The following is a 14288-nucleotide window of genomic DNA, read 5'->3' on the forward strand; positions in this document are numbered from 1 at the left end:
GCAGCGCCTGAGAATGGGGCAATAGCTTTAGCAGATGTCACGTGCATTGGTACCCAGGGGACACAAAGAAGCTATACAGATACAACATGCAACATCCCAGTCTCCCAGTGCTGTCTCTTTCTCTGGGAGCCAAGTCTTGTCACCCCTGCTAGCAACCACAGGACCAGAAATATGCAAAGACTTCCAGTTTTGAGTTTTTAATTTTTTTCCCTTTGGTGCTAAAGGCGGTGAATTGACAGACTGCTTTTTATTTTCTTCTGACAGCCAGCAAATGTTTTGGTTGGAAACCTTCCCTGAATGACAGAATACCAGGTTTGAAAGAAACATTTTCATGAAATATGTCCCTCCGTGGGATGAATCTTGTTTGTGCATTAAGACACCGCTGCCCTCACCCACAGCACTAGCTCTTTCCAGCCTCCAAATAACTCACTTTCCATCTTATACATGTGTGGTCCTAATATAACTTAAATGTGTTTCCATCCCTTTGAGTTACTCTATTCCCTTGTTTGTACTTTCTGTGTGCTGCTGTGGTACAGATTAGGAAAACAGACATCAAATGCAGGACAACAAAGGAACATGCTGAAATTAGATGAAGAGGGTAATTAATGCCTCCTGATTTTTTTTTTACATAGAATTGGCTAGCGTTTCTGCTCTGATTTCAGTTGACTATTCTGTAACAGGCTGTACTACCCCCAGCACAAATTCTACATTAAAAAAGAGATTATAGAAATTTATAACTGGTGATATGACTCACAACGCTACAGTTTGAGTGGTATAATTTACTTTGCAGCAATATAACTTGTAATTGTCAATATGTTCCATGAGTTAGGTCAGTGTACGAACAGGTAGCCTGGTGTCTTTTGTTTAGTTACCCAATTTGTCATGTTAGAAAGATTTCCATCTCAGAGACGCAGTGGGGATTCTTTACTGTCTATCAAAAGGGCCTACTGTCTGTTGTGTCTGACACAGGCTCGCACTTTTCTCACACTTCCATTGGAAAGTCTACAATCTCATATGGTAAAGGTTTCACTAGTATCAGGAATCTGCAGAAAGTTCAGGGAAAACAAATATTATGGGAAAAACATACTTTCATTTATTTTTTAAAACGTTGATTTACTGGGTCCAGTTGCAGTAGCCTGGTGGTTAAACTTCTCACCTTTTTGTGCCTGCATCCTGTATCGGCACTGCATCATATCCCTGCTGCCCACTTCCCATCCAGTTCCCTGCTTGTGGCCTAGGAAAGCAGTAGAAGACAGCTCAAGGCCTGGGGACCCAGCACCCTCATGGGAGACCCGGAAGAAGCTCCTGCCTCCTAGATTCTGATCAGTTCAGCTCTGGACGTTGCAGCCACTTGAGGAGTAAATCAGTGGATGGAAGATCTCCGTCTCTCCTTTTCCGTATATCTGATTTTGCAATAAAAACCAATAAATCTTAAATTTAAAAAAAATGATTTACTTTATATAAAAGGCAGAGTTATACACAGAGAGAAAGGGTTAGAGAGAAACAACGAACTTCTATTTCTTGGTTCCCAGCCTAAATGGTCACAATGGTGAGGCCTGCGCCCAACTGAAGGTAGGAGCCAGGAACTTCACTGATATCTCCCACATAGGTGCAGGAGCTTAGGAACTTGGGCCATCCTCTGCTGCTTCCCCTGGCATAGTAGCAGGTATCTGGATAGGAAATGGAGCAATAAAGACTTGAATTGATACCTATATGAAATTCCAGCATCACAGTAGCAGCTTAATCCTCTGCAGAAAAATGACAGACCCAAGTTTCAAAGTATATATTGCACCAAACATAGTTAACTTTAACTCCATTTTCAATGAACTTTTTGAAGTAGCTGCAGATTTTCCACTGTAAGCAATTTGGAACAACTTTGAATTTCTGTCTCTGTGTGTGTGTGTGTGTAGTGAATTTTCAGCAAGTTGATAAGACTTCAGAGGAGTGGGCTTCTAAAGTTGATTTATATTGGGATATATATACCCCAATTCAATGAAAGACAGATAAAATGATGCTGCGAAGAAAAAGACAAACTGCTACGCTTTCAACTTTCTATTTTAACTCCCTCCTTCATGTATTACAGTCTTTCTGTCTTCTTTTTTTGAAGAGGTTTCATCTGCATATTTAAAACTGCAAATATCCCAGGTGTGTGTATGTCAGATTCAAACATTTGAGGCAAAAAAATGGTGATGGCCCTGAGGTTTCCTTAGCTGAGGGTTCTTTATGAGAACCTAAAATTCCCATACAAAGGTATATGAATATTTTCATTGCCTGCATGTTAAATAGATCACAGTACATCAGATCAGTCAGTACAAAACTTGATTTCAGGTTTTCTTAAACTTTAGAGTCCTCATTAGAGACACGCTGATGGCCAGGATAAACCATGGGTCCCCAGTGACATGGTAAATTGTCTGTACTCTAAATATATCAGGCAAGATATCCCGAAAATTAGGAAAAGAAATAACAACAAGAACAAAATACAAAAAATAACCAATTTAGTAAGAAACTTTAGTGCTTCTGTGCTATTCTGCTCTTTGCTTAATTAAAACTATATACTGTTTTATTAATTTTGAAGTGAAAATATGATTACAGAAGTTTATGGTATAATTGTAACTCCATTCAGATCGTAAGAATCCTGATTACGGTAGAGTGGCCATTTTTCTAAGGATGCTTCATTCAAGCATTGAAACACAGGTCAGTACCCATGATTGAAAAAGAAAATATTGTGGCATAATATTATTGTGGGCAATATAACATAGGCAAGTAAATTTTATTTGAGAAAGCATATTTTTGTACCTATCATTTTATTGATTTAGAGCTTATAAACATCCACCTTCAATTATAGATTTTAGTTAGATTGCCTCCTCCATCATAAAGATCACTGCAGATTTAAAACTAATAAGTAGTTTTGTATTTAAGAAAATTTAATATTCATAACTTTCAAAATATTTCCCCTAACTTTAAAATTTTATTTATTTTTTTTAATTTTATGATATAATTTCACAGGGTTTGGGATTTTCCTTACCCCCTCCCCAAATTCTTTCCCTCTACCCACTGATTTCTCTATATTAATACAATAGTATAGCCCTTCATAAACACTCATAAGTCTACCATTCTGCTATTTAACTGTATCCTGACATTGAGGGTACAAACAATGGCAGATAGTCCAGCATCCTATTGCCAAGATATATTTAACAGAATCATTGGGATTCCATCTTTCATTTGGAAATAGAGATGCATACTGCATTGTATCCTCACATTTGGATATGATAGTCTCTATTACACAGTTACCATACATTCCCTTAAATGCAAAAGCATAAAACAAAATCAACAGGAATAAAGTTAAAAATTTACAATGCCATGAAGTTAAATAACATGCTACTGGATGACCAATATGTCACTGAAGAAATGCAAAAGCAGATTAAAAAAAACCTTCTTGGAGAAAATGATACTACTGTATGATCTATGAGTCAGTGAAGAATATAGTAAGAGAAAAAAACTATTTTGAAGAAATGAAAATAAAAACAAAAATATCAAAACCTATGAGTTGCACAAAGCAGTACTGAAATGGCTGTTGATCTTCTATTTTTCATGAAGGTTGCCTTATATTATCAAAATATTTTTAATACAGAGCAATAAGATGTTACTAATTTTATTCTAATACACAACTCAAATATGTATTGTCAAGTTGTTCTCCAAAATATACAGCAATTTGTTTGTGTTACTCCATACCACATAACAAGGATCTGCACATTTTTACGATAAATGAATACGTTGTTTACTTAGTGTCCAAAAGTACCAGAATGGACCAGCTACACTGTGGCATGTTGGATTAAGCTGCTACGTGTAGCACTGCCATCCCACACGGTTGCCAGTTTGAGTCTCGGCTGTTACAGTTCTCATCCAGCTCCTTGCTTATGTGCCTGGGAAAGCAGTGACAGGATGACCCAAGTGCTTGGGCCCCTGCATCCTCATTGGAGACCCTGATTAGAATCCTGGCCCCTGACTTCAGACTGGCACAGCCCTGTTTGTTGCGGCCATTTAGGGAACAAATCAACATCTCTTGCTCTAGTTCTCTAAAAATAAAGTGTACCAGAAAGAGTATTAATATTCACTGTGATAGTATTTCAAGTACGACATGTTAGTAACATGACAATTGCAGCATTAATTAATGCCAGTTGAATTGGAAATTCTTTTGTTAGCTGCTTCAATAACATTGGAATTCTGCCTTCATTGATATTGGATTTTGCATCCTTACCCAGTGGAGATAAAATTAGACTTTTCTGACTAAGCACAATCCTAGCTAAAATAATTATTTGATTGCCATATTCCATGCTTCAGAAAGAGTAAGATTTACATAGCAAATCAACATTCATGTAACTCAATATGCCATCATTTCTTATTAAATTAATGAAGAGGAGAAATTTAAAAAGATGTCAACACCACATGCTTAGCTAGGAAATTTTCTTCATATCAAAAGTTGAAAAGCAGGGTGAAATAATTATGAAACAAAGTATCCTATTCCAAGAATATTTATATCTGACTAAAATATGAATAAGAAACTCCCCAATTTTACTGAAAGTTTCAAAAATAATTATTCCAATGCTTTTGTTGTTTTTTGGGAGAAAAATGGAGATTTGGGCTTCTAACTTTTTTCTTCATGTGAAATAGATAGCTAGAATCCTTACCAAATTTATTACCTCTTAGAACTGAGTTCATAAATTTACTTGAAATGTAAGGCCATGTCCAAAATAAACAAATAAATAAAAAATGTGTCATACAAAATATAAAATACTGAGTAACAGTAAAGACTGCAAGAAATATCTGACCTAGCAGTGAATGTGTCACTTAAAGGGATGCTCACACCTTTAATTTTTTTTAAATTTTATTTTTAATATAGTTTACATAGTTGAGAAGGATGTATGCCCATCATGGGTCTCCAGTTAGGGTGGGAAGGATTGAGGTATGGAGTCAGGTGGCTGGGACAAACATTTTAATTATTATTTTCCTGCTATGTCCATAAGTGAGGACAGGGAGGACACCACCTACTCTTTGCTGTAAACACCTGGGGATAGGGGACAGTCATTTATATCATCTTAGAAACTCTGATGTGGAGAATAATGTCCCTAGGGTGTTGCTTAAGTGAGTTGTCAACTCATTGCACCAGGCTTGAGAAAATCTTCCCAATGTCTATCGGCTACCCAACTCCACCTTAGTGGGATACCTATATCTTACAATGAAATGACTGAATTTGAGTCCTAGCTCTGCTTCTGAGCCTGGCTTCTTGTTAATACACATTCTGGGAAGGTAGCAGGCAATGGTTTGAGCAGTTGAATCACTACTACCCACATGGATTGAGTTTCATGCTCTTAATATCAGCCCCTGGCCCTCAAGTAATCATAGGCATTTGAGGACTAAAAATAGCCCCCCCTTTCTCTCTCTCTCTCACATTAAGAATCAGTTTTTTAAAAAGAAGAACATTATAAAAGCTACCAGCTGTAAAATAAATTATCTCTGAGTTCCTTGAGTAGCATTGAGAACATTCCCGACCCTCAGTTGTATTTACTTGTCAAAACCTTGTGTAGCTACTATGACAGTTTGAGTACATTTTGTATTTAGTGATTTAGTACCAAGGAATCACAGAGAGAAAATGCTTAATAGTAATGAGACAATATGACCTAGATTGACTGGATTGGTCTGAGTTTTCATTCTCAAAAGCGTTCAGATCCTGAGTTATACCAGTATGTAGAATTATTATTCTGTTTTAATACTAATAATGCCATAGAAGAGGGTATGGGATAGTTAAACACTCTCCCCTAGTGATATCAGCCACTGAGTTTACAAATTTTCTTATATCTGCATGCTTCTCAAAATTTGAGGATAATATCTGCTCACAATGGGATATTTCTCTGAGTTTGTCTTTAGAATACTTGCTCAGACCCAAAGTTTCCTCAGTACTTCTGTTTAGAGATAATTCAAACAATAGGATAATAATTTCCTCTTTGGGAATCTTGACTATTCTCTCATTTACTCCATGCATTACTTTGGCAATCCTGAGAAAACTAAAATCAACGATTTATTTGAAAAATCACACTAGAAACCTCAGTCTTCTTGAACTACACAATTGTCAAAAGGTCTTTTGGATGAGCAGTCTAAAATCAAGCAAGTATTCAATGACAGATACATCTGAAAGATCTCTGATTTGCTTGAAATACCAGGATATAAACCACAAAATGGTCATTTGATGGATAGGCTCATTTTAGACAACTTGATATTTTTGTTATTTATTTTTATTTTTTTATTTTGTTTTACGACACAGCTTCATAGGCTCTGGGATTCCCCCAACCCCTCCAAAACCATTCCCCCCATATTGGATTTCTCCATATTGTTACAGTAGTACAGTTCATATCCAGTCATGATTCCTTCATTGCGGGCATGGACCATGCAGAGAGTCCAGCATCTTATTGTCTGGATAAATTCTACAGTTTCATTGGGAAACCATCCCTGGTCTGAAAGCAGAGCTGGCAGAATATCACCCCTCCAATGAAAAGCCACCACACAACTTCAACAACAATTTACAACATCATGGAGTTAATTTGATTTATGACGCATTAAAACATATCTGGACAAAAATGAGTCCCCAGGAATAACTCCATGCCATGCCACTGAAATATATAAATCATGAGTTGAAGCTATGTATTTAAATAGTGTGTGGCACTCTGTTTATGCAGCTTTATATTTGTATCAATAAAGTTCAATTTAGTACTATATAAGAATACATAGCCACGCACAGGAAATGGGCAGACATTTCACAAAAGAACAAAACCAAATGGCAAACAAGCATATGAAAAAATGCTCAAGTTCCCTGGCAATAAGGGAAATACAAATGAAGACAACAATGAGGTACCACCTAACTCCAGTAAGGATGGCGCACATACATAATACCACCAACACTTGCTGGCGAGGATGTGGGGAAAAGGGAACCCTTCTCCACTGCTGGTGGGACTGCAGACTTGTACAACCTATATGGGAATCAGTATGGCGAATACTCAAACAACTGAAAATCAACATTCCATATGATCCAGCTATAGCACTCCTAGGGATATATCCAAAACATCTCCTACACAAGAAACCAACATGCACACCTATGTTCATAGCAGCACAATCTACAATCGCAAAAACATGGAAGCAACCAAAATGCCCATCAATAGAAGACTGGATAAGAAAGCTATGGTTCATCTACTCTATGGAATATTACTCAGCTATTAAAAAAAACGAAATGCAGTTCTTTGTGGACAAATGGGCCCGACTGGAATCCATCATGCTAAGAGAAATGAACCAATCCCAAAAGGTTAAATACCACATGTTTGCCTTAATCTGAGATGATAAGATGACAACTTGGAAGATAGTACCTGTATATTGTAATATTAGTGCAATCTATAACAACCTGTATCCAATGTAATAAGATACTGCAATGTAAACTATAAACCAACAATTAATGTCAAAATACTTAAGATCTACATTGAAAAACTGTAACACCTACTTTACCCTCAATACGCTATGTTAATCCGTGATGGGGGGAATGCAGGGAAGTCTTTCAGGACCATAAAAAGAGTGAGGAAAAAGTACAATATAGCCTATCAAGATCAAATCTGGTAATTCATAGACAACAGACTCAAAGCGGCACTAAACAATAGCAAAACTACTATACCAATGCATGAGGGGGGAACCGGCTGTGATCCTGACAACCTCTTAACAGGAGGTCATGTGCGTGGAGCAGGGGGGCACTCCAGGGTGGAGCAGGTGGTAAGGAGGAAGCTTGGATCCCAACCATGAAGACTCCCAGACCTTCACCACCACCAAACTATTAATATGAGCAACAAGGACTACATCCCAACTGCCTAGGAGACCACAGGGAATTGGATTCCCCCTGAGGCCGAGTACTCTGAGGTCACCCACCCCCAACCAGAACTTCCACAGGGGATGGAAGAAGTCCAAACACTACCGTGTAGAAGCCAACATCATCGGAAAGACAACCAGAAGCCCTGAGCGGTTCGCAGAAACAGAAGAACGATAAACGTCCTTCGGGACCAGGGAGGAGAGCTTTCTCTGGTCTGAACCTGGCTCCAACTCTGGACCCCCGCCCTCCCTCGCAATGACCATCGGGATCGCTTTGAAAACCCCTCACAGCAAACAAACAATCATAGAAACTAAAAAAACCTAAAATAAATAGACAAACAACAAAAAGTAGAGCCTGGAATCTGACAGGAAAGAGCTGGCGTGGATTGGCTCATGCCTCGCTGGCTGGGATACAAAGATTAGTCACTCCTCACCATGGTGTTGGGGATTTCCCTGCACACCCCCCCCAAAAACAAACAAACAAAAAAATGTTCAGCACCTTAATTGTCGACAAATGTCTTGTTAGAGTTACAAGTCAGTCTAGATTACCCTAAAATCTGCCAAGATCAGCAAAATTATACTTCAACACAACAAATGGCTAAATACTAAAATGAAATAGACACGAGACAGCTGAATGGTACCTTATAGCCATTTTAAGGTATATAGCAGTCGGTTCTGTATATAAAACTAAAACTGAAATGTCAATGGGCTAATCATAGGTTGTGGTTAAGAACTTGCTTTCTTTCTTTTTTTTTTTTTTTTTTTTTTGTAACACACTGGTTACTCACAACCATGTCAATTCCATAATGTTGCAAATTGCTGTTGATGTTATGTCGGGACTCTTGGTTGAATGGGATGATATTCTGCCAGCTCTAACAACGGACCAGAAATGGTCTCCCCAAGAGACTGTTCAACCCATCTGGACAATAAATAGCTGGACTTTATACTTGGTATATGTTTACAAGGAAAGAATCTTGATTGAATTTGAACTGTAATACTGCATCAAGGTGGAGGAAGCCACCAGGGGGGAGTGGCGTGGGGGGGATTCCCAGAGCCTATGAAACTGTAACATAATGCAAAATAATTAATAAAAAAAAAGAAAAAAAAAAGAATACATAGCCACGAAAAGTTTCAAAAATGCATATAACATACATATCATATATGTTAAATACATGTTAAAATCTAAGAGTATGAAAACCTTTTCAGATCAATTCCCCCCTCATTTAATGAAATGACAACATTACTCCCATTTAACCTCTTTACTCTCTTCATCAGAGTAATGATTAAACTATCAAATCTCATAGCCATTGATTTTCCTTTTCTTAAAATTTGACATAAAAATTTGCCAAGCAATTCTTAAAGAATAAATTTCAAATAAGCATGACTTGGACTACTACATAAAGAAATTTTAGAGAAGCAAATACATGATGGCCAAGAAACTGTTATCTACCTCTTCCCACCCCAGACTGCAGACATTTCTCTGAAATGTTTTGGGTACTGTCCACCAGTGAATGAAACGTAATGTGATGGCAATTTTCTGATCACTCTGATTGCCCTAGAAGACTTAGACATAGTAACAGCAAAGGACTTTAGGAACCGAAATGTATTCACAAGGTAGCACATGAACGTTTTCTTGACTCTTTTAATGTTGTTTATTTGAAGCAGGGTATTGTGCAGTGAGTAGTTCTTGTCAAAAAACTTGAAAATATTGGCCTTTTGTAAAAACGCATACAGCAAATATGTAAAATACCCTTCTCTGAGCAAGTTCTACCTTCTTTTGTTGTCAACTTCATCCCCTGTGTTGAATGTTGGAGTTTCTGACATATGCCAGCTCAGAATAGCAGAGAAGCTTCCCATACTATCTGCTATTTTAACAACAATGTGCTAACTAAACTACTACCTTTTAGTTTTCTAAAATCTGAAAAGTATTTTTTTAAACTGCCATTCCTGTATGACGCAGTGCATTTTCCCCCAATCTTTGTAGTATTCTAGTTGATACAAACTTGCCTGAGAATCTCTTTAATAAGTTCATTTTTGTTTTCCTTTCCATATGTTGTACTCTATACAATGTAGTAACTCTAGAAAGATACCAGCAATAACTGTAAAGGGTTTCATGTTCAGTTTTTAAGCTTATGAAAATTTAGGAATGTTAATAAAGGGAGAGATGATCTTCCATCATTAATTATTCCATGTCACAAATATATTTAAATTTTATAAATTTCCTCTAGTTGACATTTCTTTTGGAAAAAACAGCTTCTGTGACAATGTTTATTTTTATTTTTTTATAGCTTCCCTTTTTTGAGAATTTAGCTTTATTCTGGGCTTAGATTTCCTATTTGTAAACATTTCCTGTTTTCTTTATATTCTCTATTTCTACATGAGTACCCATTATTTTCAGTAACCACTTGAAAGGGCTGGTGTTCTGGTACAGTGGATTTAGATGCTGCCTGGAACACTAGCATCCCAAATAAGTGCTGTTTCATGTCCCAGTTGCTCTATTGCCAATTTATCGCCCTGTTACCTGCTTAGGAAAGCAGCAGTATATGATCTATCCACTTGAGCTTCTGCTGTACAAGTGGGAAGCCCCAACAGAATTCTAAGTTCCTGGATTAGGTCTGGCTCAGTCCCAGCTGTTGTGACCGTTTAGGGAATCAGCCAATGGGAGAACTCTCTTTTTCTCTGTAACTTTGATTTTCAAATAAATAACTTTTTTTCATTCATTCATGTATTTATTCCACAAACAATTATTGGACTCTTACTGCATGCCAGGCCATCATTATTGCTAATGAGTTCAGAATAAGCAAAACCAGAGAGACTTCTTGTTGACAAGGGATCATTGGCGTGATGCAGAGACAGAGAGATGCTCTATACTTATACTGGCATCCTCGCTAGTGATGGAGGGAAGCACCATAAAGGAAAAGAAAGATGAGCACAATGACTGAGAGCAGACTTTTCAAAAAAACAGCTGAGGAAGAAGAGACCCAAATAGGCAATGGGACTTGGTGAGGTATGGGAAGGAAAGGCATGGAAGTTACATGGATTCTCACTTGTCAAACTCGTCACAAACATTTGTCAAATGAAACATCAAAAAATTTAAGAAATAACATGAGGAGCCTTCAAGATGTTCATGGAAAATGCATATTAAGAAAAAGCTATGCATTGATTTCAAAATGGTTCTGCACAAACATCAGCTTATCTTTATATTCTGTTTTTGCCAGAACTTTTTCAAGTATTGCTCATATGGCGAGACAGTAAAGATGGGCTTGTGTACAAGTTTTCAGTTTGGAGGGTGTTATGATTAATATATCAGAGCTCAGGTGCTCTCAGAGTCACACATTTCCCATTTTGTTGATCTTGGGAATAAACATCACTCATCTACTGACATGCAGTTTTAGATCATTTGCAAGATGTAATGATATATAAGGGCAAATTAACATGTGAACTGGGGAAAAGCCCTACTTTTATTATGGAGAGCCAGAAAAGATCTCAATATGAGTAAATGCTCTGTAAAATATGAACTGTTTATAGCTATGTAAAATGTTTGCTCAAGTTTATTGAATGATTGTTAATTAGATTAATAATAAATATAAAGAATTTATAATGGCAACATGAAAAACAATTTTTAAAGAAAATCTATGCAAAACATGCAAGTGAACATGTTCATCAAGGCAAATGAGAGGGGCTCATCCATATATCACCGTTTTAATATGTTTTCTGATGTTCTCTGAATATAAATCTGGAGATCTAAAGTTATTGAATTTTGTTTTAGAAAAAGCCTTGTATTTTTTTTTAAAGATTTATTTATTTTATTACACAGTCAGATATACAGAGAGGAGAAGAGACAGAGAGGAAGAGCTTCCGTCTGATGATTCACTCCCCAAGTGAGCCACAATGGCCGGTGCACGCCGATCCGAAGCCAGGAACCTGAAACCTCTTCCAGGTCTCCCACGTGGGTGCAGGGTCCCAATGCATTGGGCCGTCCTCGACTGCTTTCCCAGGCCACAAGCAGGGAGCTGGATGGGAAGTGGAGCTGCCGGGATTAGAACCGGTGCCCATATGGGATCCCGGGGCGTTCAAGGCGAGAACTTCAGCAGCTAGGCCACGCCGCCGGGCCCTAGCCTTGTATTTTTTTCTTTAATGTGTAATATTGGACATTAAAGATGTCCATATTAAAGATTTCAGTGCAATATTTCGATATACATATGTAGCATAAACTGATCTTTTAGTTTTAAAAATCTTGTTCATTTGAAATGAGAGAGATAATCTTCCATCCTTCTGTCCACTGGCTCACTCCCCAAAGTATCCAAGTCTTTGAAAATGAAGAGAACAACAACAACAACAAAGACAAAACAAATGAGCTAAGGCAAAGCCAAGTGCTTGAAACTCATTTGGGTCTCCCATATGAGTGGAGGGGCAGCAAGTATTGTGCAATCATCAATTCATCTCAGAATGAATATTAGCAGGAACCTAGATCAGAAGCAGAGGAACTAGTATTTAAATCAGGCACTTTGATATGAAATGCAAATGTCACAGGAACTGTGCCACAGCAATGTGTCTCATTCTAGTCTTTATTTCCTATTTCTATCTTTGAAATTCACCAAAAAGTTTGAAAGTATCATAGTTCATTCCAGCAAAGACACATTTATTATCTAACCATTTAACCGTGAGGATTTCACTACTTGTATATACTCTGTGCCTATATTCTCTCTCTCTCTTTCTCTCTCTCTCTCTCGGTTTCAGAGGTTGTGTCTTACAATCCAGTATTTCTAGGGTGTACCAACAAGTTTTGACAATCTGTGATCAAAATTATCAAAATAAACAGGCAGATAAATAAATAAATTTTGCGTTCTCATGTAAAGCACTTGCAGAACTGTCTTACTCCCGAGCACTGATTTCTCCTTGTATCAAGAAATGAACAAGTGGTACAGGTTAGAGTTTGCAGTAAACTACATATTGCTATGCAGTATACAATAGCACAGTGTATTATTTATAGGATAGCTATTCTTTGAACATTGAAAGTTTGGGGCCCGGCGGCGTGGTCTAGCAGCTAAAGTCCTCGCCTTGAAAGCCCCTGGATCCCATATGGGTGCCGGTTCTAATCCCGGCAGCTCCACTTCCCATCCAGCTCTCTGCTTGTGGCCTGGGAAAGCAGTTGAGGACGGCCCGATGCACTGGGACCCTGCACCCGCGTGGGAGACCCGGAAGAGGTTCCTGGTTCCTGGCTTCGGATCGGTGCGCATCGGCCCATTGAGGCTCACTTGGGGAGTGAAACATCAGATGGAGGATCTTCCTCTCTGTCTCTCCTCTCTGTATATCCGGCTTTCCAATAATAATAAAAATCTTAAAAAAAAAAAAGAAAGTTTGAAATATGGTGCACTCTTCGAATAAAGATGACAACTTACTTCAAGAATATGATTTCATGAATGTACTTATTATTTATGTCATGCATGTAAGCTTTTTTCCATTGGGCCATTCAGTAAAATTTAATTTTTGCTGTACAGTTTATGATATTTTCACAATTAACAAATATTTTCAAATGCTTTACTGGATCATTCACCTGTCACTGTTCTAATAGAAATAGAACTGAAAAATATTATTTTCAAAGTTATCATAAATTGTGTATTTATTGCTCAGCTCAAGTTTTCATAGATGTCTTATATCTAGGACAATGTGATAAAACGGGTTAGATATGACTTCCTCCAAAATTTTGGCCTTGAATAAGGTAACTAATTGTGTTAAGGCTTTATCGTCTTTGTAGTTTAGTCCAGGATATAACAATAAAGAAATTGTAGCATCTCTGCTCAAAAAGAGAGTTGAAAGTTTCCTGTAAGTGGAGTCTGCTGAATATCCAGATCAGTTCCACAGTTAGTTCAAATAGACTACTGAGTCAGTAATGATTCACAGAAAGTTTATCTGCCTTAACTGTGGAAATTTATAGCTACTGTATAAATATGAGCTTACGTTAACTACCCTTTCAGAGTTGCATAGAAACATGGACAAAATTGCAGACTTACACTTCATTATGAGGAGATTGTTTTGAATCCATTGGTAAATTTTACGGGCTTTAAGAAAGAATTCTCCAGAGTTAACCAGGTCCAAAGTTGCCGCTGAAACAATGAAAAATGTGGTCCATTAGAAAAATTTTATCAAGTGTAATTTTAAGAGATTTCTAGCATGGAGAATGTTATAAGGGTTTTGAAAAACATCAAATGAGCAAATATATTCATTTAATTAAAAGATACTTATTGCTTGAAGAATTTCTCTGAGAAAGGCTTTAAGCTTGTTCTACGCTTCAGTGGTAAAGAACATTTGATAATCAGTGCCCATTATCAGTTTAGGAATGTAAGAGTAATTCATGTTTTCTCAGTACTGTACTCACTTACCAGCAA

At 37.4% G+C, this 14288-nt stretch overlaps 1 long non-coding RNA gene across 1 annotated transcript in view; it reads right to left on the bottom strand.

The window, feature by feature from the left end:
* Positions 1-2350: 2350 nt before the first annotated feature.
* Positions 2351-14288, bottom strand: part of LOC131478606 (uncharacterized) — a 42426-nt gene continuing 30488 nt past the window's right edge. Inside the window, exon 3 of the long non-coding RNA XR_009244575.1 lies at positions 2351-2416. This is a non-coding gene — a long non-coding RNA (uncharacterized LOC131478606). The remainder of the gene's footprint in view (positions 2417-14288) is intronic.

The sequence above is a fragment of the Ochotona princeps genome, chromosome X (assembly GCF_030435755.1).
Source record: "Ochotona princeps isolate mOchPri1 chromosome X, mOchPri1.hap1, whole genome shotgun sequence".
Taxonomy (NCBI): domain Eukaryota; kingdom Metazoa; phylum Chordata; class Mammalia; order Lagomorpha; family Ochotonidae; genus Ochotona; species Ochotona princeps.